Source organism: Sciurus vulgaris (assembly GCF_902686455.1).
Source record: "Sciurus vulgaris genome assembly, chromosome: 14".
Taxonomy (NCBI): Eukaryota; Metazoa; Chordata; class Mammalia; order Rodentia; family Sciuridae; genus Sciurus; species Sciurus vulgaris.
Genome location: NC_136475.1, coordinates 57,259,518 through 57,271,054, shown reverse-complemented (window position 1 = coordinate 57,271,054; position 11,537 = coordinate 57,259,518). Strand labels below are relative to the sequence as shown.

Here is an 11,537-nt window from a genome sequence, read left to right as displayed (position 1 = left end):
TCTCCCTCTCTCTTTCAAAAATGGTTTTACTAGTATTTTCACTGTCTCTACCATGGTTTTATAATCTACACATGGAAGATGACAGAGCTAAAATCTGCAAGGAACTTGAGTCTCTGATATACTCCCAGGAAAACAGACCACTGACCCATAGCACCCACATTTGGTTGCTATGTAAACAAAATGGGGGCTTCAGGCTGGCTCGGGGCCATCATAGTGCCCACATTCCCTGTCTGGTTAACGGTGGGCTTTTATTGGCAGAATTGGCTTGGTTTGAATGATTTTCACTCCAGCAAAGTAAAAACATAAAACATTTCTTATGCTAAGCTACTGAAAATGTGGTTTGTCAATAATTTCTTAACCAATACATCAGTGAATCCTTTCATTTTACAATAAAGAAGCTGATATTTGATTTTCATAGTAATTTTATAAAGAAAAGCAGTCAGCAAGCAGTTAGATGATACGTAGTCCATATCACATATGTGTAAATAAGGCACAGAGAATAAAATAATTCACTGAATAGATAGGGGCAGAGGATCAGAAGTTGCCTTTACTTGGAACCCAGGCTATGAATACAGCTAACACTAAATTTCCAATAATCTTTTGAACATAGTGTGTGACTAAAGTATCACAGTATCTTTTTGTTCATGGTGATAGACATTCCTGTTCCTATTTTCTCAGCACACACCAATTGATAGGAAGATAAGATAGTGTAGATGTGTCCTGAGGGTCACATAAAATTTATTTAGCATAGTTCATATGTCTCTTGGGGGTATTTTGTTTCTGAATCCAAACTGCACTTGCTGCTTCAAAATGTTAACAAATTTAAAGTCACTGGCTTCACATCAAATACAAGGTCCCAAAGTTTTGTTTTGTTTTTGCTTCTAGCAAGTATATTATGGAGACCTATGACTGGAATAGGTAATGCTTTATCTAAAATCACTCAGAATTATATGTAGATTGTGAACGTGCAAACTCATGGCTGCATGTGCACACACAACATGAACCCCTGCCCTTCAAAACAGCCTGTGAATCAAAGAGACCAGTTGAACCCTTCATGACAGGGTTTCTGTTATCCATCTTAATGTCTACATTATTCCCACCACTGGTTTATGTGCCAACTTCTATGTCTTAATGTAGTTATCACATAGTTATTCAGTTGAAATTCTTAATGATCCGTGCCCATTCTGTTTTTGACTTAAAATTAACAGTTAAGTCCACTGCATGGGTTTCACACATCAACTAATTTGGTCCTCATAGGAAACATATAAAGCTGGTGTGACTGATATCACCATTAATGAAGAAACTGAGTTCAGTGAGGTTAAGAAAAATATCCAAGTCCCCATAGCTGGTTAAGAGCAGAATTCAGATTTTAAATGCACATCCATGAGACTTTTAAAGTCCACCTCCTTGGTGATTCTAGTGCCCTGTCTCCAGCGTTTCTTCCCTGATTTCCCTCTGTTCCTCACCATTTACCTTTGTTCTATTCAAATTGTCAGCCTGCACCATGTATCATTCTACAACCACATCCTACCCCCACAGCTTTACTCAATCCAGCTTCACCTACCTGAATTCTTTTCATGTCTACTCAATTTTCAACACTTAATTCAAGTTACACCTGGCCCTCAAGCTGCCTTGCTGATTATTTCCATGATTTATTTCTCTCAATTTTGAAAGTATGAGAACCAGAGAGAATTTGAATTAGTAGGGCTAAGTTGCAAGAGCTGTCACATGCACAGCAACCAACAGCTATCACCCTGGCTAAAGACCTTGATGTATCTCATTGGGCCTACAGATTGATTTTTCCTTTTGTTTCTATTTTTAGTTCAATTTTTTTTCCAAAATTTAATATATGTATACAAATATGTATAGAAATATACATTAATATGCATATATAAATATGTATTTACATATTTATTAATATATTTTTTTTTCCAAATGAGAAAACAAAGACACCAAGACACTGAAGTTTTGGTTAAGAGCACCCATCTGACTTAGCTGAAACAAACCCTACACACCCACAATCTGAATCTGGTGCTCCTTCACCAAGTTCTACTCACATGTTGCTTGGGATGCTCAGCTATTTCTTTTTAGTTATATCTAAGACAGAAGCATCCTAACTAAGATTCATGATTTCAGATAGACACTTTTGAGTATCATTCTTTTTGTTTATATTTTCACAGTTACTGATATTTCCAGATGACAAAGAGGAAGAAAGACAAATAAAATAAGTGGGTTTTACCTAAAAGACCCAAAACATTGTTCAACTCTGAAAAGTGCTACAACTCTCCTGCCCTGAGGCTCTGTCCTGCTGTGGAACTCAAGTCTGCCATCTCGAGATCTTGGGTCACTGGATGGGACCCCAAAAAGAACAGAAGATCAATGAAGTTGGGTCACTTTAGGTAACAGCCTCTCAAGTTGCAATGTGTCTGAGGCACATACATCCAATTCAATCTGATTTTCTGTAGTATAAGCCCGATTTTAAGAGGAAAGTGTCAGAATAAGAAATGACTGTAAAGAAATTTGCCATATAAGAAAACAGAACAAATATCAAGGTTAGGAAAAAGAAAAACAATTATAAAATTTCAGCTTCTTAATTTACGTTATTCTTTTCTTTATACTGTACATGGGACATAGAGAAATGTGCCCATGATGGTCTATTCATCATGTTAAAGGAGTTCTTAATGGCTTACACACTGTTAATAGCAGTAGTCTATTAAGTTTAGACTATGCTGGACAAACAGGAACTTGTTTCTAAATTGAAGATACATTATAACTTGCCCATAAATTGTCACAATAATCTATAGTCTAAAAACCAGATGGTACACATTTTCCTGATAATTTGAATAGGGAAAAAATACATGTAAGCATCCATATGGTTAAACAATATGGTCATTCATTGTATAATGATATTTCATTACACAATGGACTACATATAATCATATGGCAGGTGTAAAAGATTAAATAAAGTTGAAAAATTCTTATCATTTAGTGATGTCATAGCTACTTAGCATTGAAGCACAACCCTTTTACTCAGGTGTTTCCAGTGATGTTGATGTTACCAAACCTGTGTTGTTAGCCATATTAAAAAATAGTACAATTATGGTATACGATTCTTGATCATTATAATAAATGACTATCACTGGCTTATATCTGTACTGTGTTATAATTTTTATTATTATTTTAGAGTGTATTCTTTTTACTTATATATATATATTTTAAAAGTTTGCTATAAAACAGGATGCTGTGTTACACCAGCAGCAGCTTCATGGATCTCGTGTTTACTGTGTCTTTGGTTGCATCTAGATACCACATCAGGTATTGACCTATAACATTTAGGTTTGTGTAATGTATACTCTATGATGTTCACACAATGGCAAAATCACCTAATGATCATTTCTTAGAACGAATTTCCATCATCAAACAACAACTGTACTTAGCACAGGAAAAAAAAAAGGCATTGTGATAAGCCTTAAGACTGAGCTATATTGTTTTCATCTTGCCAGACAAGAATGAAAATCAGTGGAATAAAAGCCTCAACAGGAAAAAAAATCCCATCTAGCTCCTAAGAAATTTAGTCTTATGAGACTCTTGTGGACCATGTTAAAAGTACTTATAAATAAATGGTTTAAAACTCACTCCAAATTTCTTGCAACCTGTTAGACCGAGTTTTACTGTATAACACCACCCCACCCTGCTATCATACAATATACATGTGATCAGCACACGTGCGTGCACACACACACACACACACACACACACACACACACTATAAAATACAACTCCCAGAAAGGATAGGAAATGGTAACATTAAAAAGAAGAAAATGTATAGTGTAGGTTTTAAAAGAAGGGAAAAAAATCACAACCAAAAGTTGTTTTCTGGGCATCCATAGAGTAATCAATAATCAAGTTGGAGGTAAACAGCCACAGTAAGGACAGGAGACATGGCCTTAAGACCAGGGAGGAGCTGGCACTGAGCCACCTGCATAAAAACTTGGGTGCCAGAGAGCTATGACATACAGAATAGGAGACAAAACCATGTCCTCCCACTGGCTGACAGAAAGGGCAAACTGCCTCTCATTCCATGTGATGTCTTAATTATGCAAATACGTTATAATCAGAAATGTAAAGCCCCCTCCAAAAGAAAAAAAAAAAGAAATGTAAAGCCCAAGCATTCCATCATCCATTGGCAAGAAATCCTGAATGATAGTGCCCCAAATTAGCAAATTAATCTAAATATTCATTATGTAATATCAGTCTTTAAAGTTCTGGCAGAATCCAACCTGAAACTGGTCATTGAAGACAAGTTATCCATGTAGCTTACAGAAAGAACTCCATGAGAATAAGAAAAAATTATCGGGAGCGCCTCTTCCCTGATGTTCTTACATGAAAAAACACCAAGACCCCAGGTCACCCCCCTCTTTACTTTTTCTAGATGTTTTTGTCCTTGCTTGAGAGGCAGTTCTTGTCTTGCCAATGAATACATATTTTCATACCTTCTTGGTGCATGTGTGGAACCAAATTTTAGGTGATGTGTTGGTTCTATCATCCAAGGAAAAGCCACAAGATACTCTTCAAGGAATGCATCAACTAATATCAGACAATTCACATCATACAACTGCCTCCTTTGAACATGAAACAATGAAATTAGAAATAAGTAATAGGAAAACTATCTCCCTCAAAGGATGTATACTTCAAAGAATCAAAAGTATGCCCCAGTATCCCCCCCAAAAATAAATACATATTTAGCTATTGACACAAAGAAGAATTTATAATAAAATGTATGAAGTATTTAGAACTGACTGTTAAAAATATGAAAGACAATTTGTTGTAAATAATTCTGAAGAGCAAGCTAGGCATGGTGGGGCAAAGCTGTAACACCCAAAATTTAGGAAGCTGAGGCAGGAGGATTGCAAGTTCAAGGCCAGCCTCAGCAACTCAACATAAAAAATAAAAACAAAATTTAAAAAGGGCTGAAGATATAGTTCAATGGTGAAGTGCTGGGGTCCAGCCCTAGCAGCAGTCAGTGGTCCTAGGTGGATGGGAGGCATCTGCACAGTGGAGAAACAGCAGACAGAGACACCAAGTGTTCTGAGGCTGAATCTGTATCTTTATTTTTTCTGCCAGCATTTTTAGAGATATTTTTCTTTAGTAATGATTATATCATTTTATGGTTAGTTTAAAATAAGAAAAACCTTCAAAAGTACAATCTATGCTTCTTCTCGAAGTACACATTCTCTCTGTATGACAGCCCAGACCAAAACAATCTTATTTCCCAGCTAGATTAAAACAATCTTGTCTCCCAGCTAAACTAAAACAACCTTGTCTTCCAGCTAAACTGAGGGCACCATGATCTGCCAGCCTTCAACCTTCAGAACAAACATGTCACTAGATTTTCAGAGAGACCACCCCCACCAAGAACTCCAGTGTTTAACAGTGAAAAGTTTTTACTATTATTAACAAAGGGCAAAGAAATCAATTTATAGCTAATATTTAGTCTATTCCATTTCATATAATGGCAAACTACAATCTTATTCTGATTCTCAAATTAGACTAAACATAGGAAAAACACAAATTATATTTATGACTAACCTAAATATTTTTATTATGTAAAGTATCTCTAGAATCAACTATTAAAACTAGGAAAGCAACAAAGGCTAAACACTGCATCCAAGCTCCAGAGGAATGCCTCTTTATCCATCTATATTTAGAAATTATTATACTAAAGCAATCACAGGCTCCTTTTAACTTGAGCACAGCTACAATTGTTTATTTTCATATATTTTATCTATGTATTACTGCTAAATTTTTATTGTGTACTATTTTGTATCCCAATACAGTAAAACCTTCCCAATGTTTTTGCAATAAGTTTCTAATGATATATTGATTATTAATATTAAAAAGCAACTACACATGGAGACATGCCATGCCTATGGCCCCCAAGAAGGAGGATGATCAACAGAACCGTGTCAAGTGTTGAGTCCTCTATTGCAACAGACCATGTCGATGTTGGAGTGGCAGGAAATAGATGCGGCAGTAAAGGATTTCTGAGTTCAATTCTCAGAATCACAAAAAAGAGCAAAATTAAGAGCATTAGATCTATGTACTAAAAAAAAAAAGAACACTTAAAATTAATGAGTATTCAAGTCAAGAAGCAATAAAAACTGACATAGTATATTTTAAAACAAAAAAGAAGAAAAGAACAAAGGTAAATGCAGAGGTTATTTATTCAAATAAGAACAGAAGAACAGGAAAAAGAAACTAATGATTAAAATAAAAAGGTAAAATACTAAAAAAAACTCCTTGGAGATTGAGGAATATGAATGAAATGATGAGAAATTAATTTTATTTAAAGTTTTGAAAGCTGACAGAACAATATTTTTGGTAAGAGAGTAGCAGATAAATATTATATTATATTGTGTGCATGTATGAATTGTAACAACAAATTCCATCAGTATCTTCAACTATAATGCACCAATAAAAGAAAGTGGGGGGAAAAAGAAAAGGAAGTCCATACACTGGGTCAAATTTTCAATTTTGATAAAATACCTATTATATCTACCTGTCTTGGAAGACCAATACTGTAAAGGAGAAAATCAAGCCCACCGCCCCAGGACTTAAAATTTCAAGAGATCACAAAGTTGTGATGTTCTGTGCCAAAATCAAACTGAGGACAGTGAGCCACACCCATCTGCATCTGATGTTACAACTTTCTGTCCAACATTGGATCACCCCCCTTTAACCTCTTCACAGGAACCCACAAGCTACAACCCAAGTTGACGCCCAATTTTGCAATAAACTCCAAGTCTTTTTGAAAGAAAAATATAATACAAAAAAGAAAATTCACCAGAATAGACAATAATCTGACAAGGAATTTAAAATAATTTCCATGATACAAAGCCTATTCTCTGACCACAATGAAATTATACAAACACAAAGATAAAAAACTTTGTATTCCGAGATACAAAAACTTGGAAATCCAATGACGCACATCTACATCATCCGTGGCTAAAGATGAAACTTCAAGGAAAACGAGAGCGATTGGAACTAAATGAAAATGCAATTTATCAAATATGTGGACTTCTATTAAAGTAGTGCCAAGAAAAAAATATTGTATTCGTTACTTAATGTAAAAAGGTTGTGAATCAATGACCTAAGATTCCATGATTAAGAGTATAAGGAAATATGAAAAGAAAATGATAAAAGTAAGAACAGCAAGAATCAATAACAATAAATAAAATAAGTGGATCCAAAAACTGGTTATTTGAAAAAAAATCAATAAAGCGGATAAATCTATAGCAAAAATGACAAAGAAAAGAGAAAACATAAATTACCAGCATCAGAAATGGAAAGATGGAACATCACTACAGATCCACAGATGTTAAATGGTCAATAGGGACCACTTCCTTTGACCTCATGCACATAAATTAAACAGGTTGCATGGAAAAGGCTAATATTTCAAAAGTCACAAACTTCCCAAACTTGTACAACATGAAATAAATAGCAAAAATAGCCCTACAACTATTAAAGATGTTAAATGTGTAATTTAAAACCTTCTAAGAAAGAAATCTCTGGGCCCACATGATTTTACTAGTGACTCCCACCAAATAGTTAAAGAAGAATAAAGGGTTATTTTAACAGCCCTTTCAGAAGATAGAAAAGAAGGGGACACATTTATAAAATGTGCATTGCTCTGATCCTAAAACTAAATATTGTTTTCAAAATCCTATAATATATTATCTCCTATTAATGTAGTATAACTCTTCAACAAATCAAATGCAGCAGTATATAAAAGGAATAATGAACCATGCCCAATTGAGATTTATCCTGGGAATGAGAGATTGATTCAATATTCAGACATTAATCAATGCAATCCATCCTTTTTGCATTCTAAAGAATACAAACTACATAATCATATCAGTTGCAGTTTTATTACCATGCCATACAATAGATCTCTTGAACTTACTCTTCCTATCTACTTTGTATTTTTTGACTAACAATACCATAGTCCTTTTCCCTTTACCCCAAATCCCCCTACCTCTGGTAACTACCATTCTCTTCTCTACTTGATCTATAAAGAATCTTAAAGATATTAACATATTAGTGAAACCAAATTGTATTTGTCTTTCTGTGTCTGGTTTATATCACTTAACATAATGTGCTCCAATTTCACCCATGTTGTCATAAATGACAGGATTTGCTTTTCATGACTGATTAGTGTTTCATTACATATATATATACATATTTTCCTGATCCATTCATTCATGGCTGGACACTTAGGCTGATTCCATATTTTGGCTATTGTAAATAGCACTGCAATAGATGTGCGAGTGCAAATCTCTTTGATTTAAAAGTTGATCTCATCATATTCTTGAAGGATTGAAAGAGAGTGGATATTATGTGTTCTCACTACAAAAATGATAACTAGATAAGGTAATGCACATGTTAATTAACTAGATTTAGCCATTTCACAATGTATATATACATGTTTTTAAAACATATTGGCATGATAATTACATATATTTAAAAAAAGAATCTCAAAAAAAACCCAGAGCTTTCATCCTACTTAATAATGATAGAATGCTTTCTTCTTAAGATCAAGAGCAAGGACATGACATTCATACCAAATTATTCAACTTTGTCCTGAAGCTTCTGGACAGTGTGATAAAGCAAGAAAAAATAATTAGGAGGCATGCCAATTAGAAATGGAGAAATAAGCCTGGTATGGTGGTGCACACCTATAATCCTAGCAACTCAGGAGGCTAAGGCAGGAGAATCAAAATTTCAAGGTCAGCCTTAGCAACTCAGTGAGATTCTGTCTCAAAATAAGATAAAAAGGGATTGGGACATAGCTCAGTGGTAGGTCATCCCTGGATTCAATCAAAAGAAGGGGAAGGAAAGAGATAGGGAAAGGAAGAAGGAGATAACGAAGGTGAAGGATGGAAAAGAGGAGGAAGGAAGGGAGGGAGGGAGGGGAAGAAATAAAACACTTTCTATTCGTGGATGAGTTTCTACATAGAAAACCTAAAGAAATAAGCAAAAATATTTCTAGAACTAATAAATGAGTTTAGCATGGCTACAATATAAAAAGAAAACAAAAACTAATTGTGCTATGATATAAAAGTAATTAATTATTATAAATTAAAATGATAAAAAGTCCATTTGCAAGAATTCTAGATATTAAATATAACAAAACTCGTACAGGATCTGTGTGTGTGTGTGTGTGTATGTATGTGTGTGTTTAGTCAACAGAAATGGCTAAATATATTTTAATAAAATAACTTCTCACCATCTTTAAATAAAAATGATTTGCATTTTTAATATGAAGCTGCTGTGGCATCAGGACTTAATTAATTCCCGCTCCACAGGTTTTAGATGCCTCTGCAATACTAATTCTGTGGTGCTCTTAAGGCACATGGTAGACATGTTTGGCTCCGTTGGAAGTCCTTGTGGTAACATCAGTGGCTTGATTCTTATCAAATGGTCAAACACTTTCAGCTTTGCATTCACTGAACTTGACAGATATGTGCTTTTGCTAATGGCAGCATCTTTATCATGTCTTTTTCTTAGTATGAACATGTTGTATTGTTTTTATTGTGGTAGCAATACACAGTTTATGAGGGTGCTGTGGTTTCCCAACATATTTTTCATGATCTGCAGGTGAAGGCAAAACCATTTTTTCTGGAATTCTTGATTTGATAAATTTGTGTGCAGAAGAGAGACTCCTTTTGTCACAGTCCTTAGTTGACCTGGAGGTCTCTGAACTACTGAGCACAAACTCCCTGCCATAAGGATAGTGATTGTCTATTTAGAACAAGGCTGTCCTTTCTTTAATATGGATGTCCAATTTTTCCAACACCACTTTTTTTTGTTGTTATTTTTTGGTACCAAGGATTACCAAGGGGTACTTAACCACTGAGCTACATTCTAAGCCCTTTTTATTTTCAGAAAGGGTTTCATTAAGTTGCTTAGGGTCTTCCTAAGTTGCTGAAGCTGGCTTTGAACTTGCAATCCTCCTGCCTCAGTCTCCCAAATCGCTGAGATTACAGGCATGTGCCACACTGTCCAGTTCCAAAGCCACTTTTTAAATGAAATGGTTCTTTATATCTATTGTAATATTATGTGCAATTGGCATATTATGACCCACCTCTACTCTAGTCTGGACATCAGGAACCAGTTAGTCTTTTTGATTGACCTCACTACTCCATAGTAACTTAAGGAGACAAAACTTCAGACACTGGAATACATCCTGATTTTCTGGCAGAGCAATCTCACAAAGAACTCACACACACTTAGTTTTAGATACAGTGGGGGAACTAATTCACACCTTTTCTCATTCACACCTGGCATAAAAATTAAAAAATTGAACACCTCCTGAAGGCCAAGTGATGAATAACAGAGTCTACCTTGACAGTGAAAGGGACCTGGGCAGTGAGATTATCTTGTATGAAGGGTCCAGGATAAGACTATCTAATTCAGGATTCTCTTTGGTAGGAAATAGTATCACAGAAAAGATTTCACATAATTGGATTTCAATATTTGCTCATTTCTGTACAGGCACTGAATGCACTAATTTCTTTTTCAACCTCATCTGTATTCTTTAGTTTCACATTTATATATATATATATATATATATATACACACACACATATATATATACACACACACATATGTATATTTCAATCCCCTTCTCCTTACCATTATTTCTGCTAAAAATGAAGCTAGCTGGTTATTAAGACAACTGTGTTTGCATGTATTTTCTCTAATCCTTTTGAGTTAGCAGGAAAATGGAACCACCCAATCCCCAGCACTTAGAATTCATAAGTATTAAAAATAAAACAATAGTTCCCCTTTTTCTTCCCCACCCATAATGCATTATCTGACACTACTGGCTTCATCAGTATAATACATCATTTATCATTTCTGGACTCTTTTTCCTTTATTTTCCCCCTGCAGGAAGTGTTGGTAATGCTATTGAACTACTTTTGGCGAAAATAAATAAATAAACAAACAAACACTAATACGCGATCTCACAGTATATCATTCAGAGCACCTGGATAGCACACGCTCCTTTCTGTGTACTGTGTCCTAATCAACCATACAGACTTAGTCACACTTCTACTGCTAACAGTAAGATGTGATCTTCAAAAGGGCTACTGAGGGCTGAGGTTGTAGCTCAGGGATAGAGCACTTGCCTTCCATGTGTGGGGCACTGGGTTTGATCCTCAGCACCACATAAATAAGTAAAATAAAGGTACTGCATTCATCTACAACTAAAATCTAAAAAAAAAAAAAAAGGCTACTGAATTGTTTTGCTAGTTTTACTTTTTTGCTCTTTAAAAAATTACAGTGAATATGACATTGAGGATGGTTCATCTTCAAACTTTAGACTAAGAATAACTGCAACATGATTTCATTTATTATTTTATATTTTTTAAATTGGAAGTAGTAAATTGGCATTTGTTGAGAATCTTTTGTGCCAAACACTGAGCTAGCCTTAAGAGTGTGGGCTCAGGACCAAATATATCTCACTTAGAATG

General features: G+C 34.8%; 1 pseudogene across 1 annotated transcript; it reads right to left on the bottom strand.

Annotated features, from left to right (window-relative positions):
• Positions 1–9,336: 9,336 nt before the first annotated feature.
• On the bottom strand, positions 9,337–9,786 carry LOC306643684 (large ribosomal subunit protein uL30m-like; annotated as a pseudogene). Its single transcript has one exon. The product of its transcript is annotated as a large ribosomal subunit protein uL30m-like (transcript).
• Positions 9,787–11,537: the final 1,751 nt, after the last annotated feature.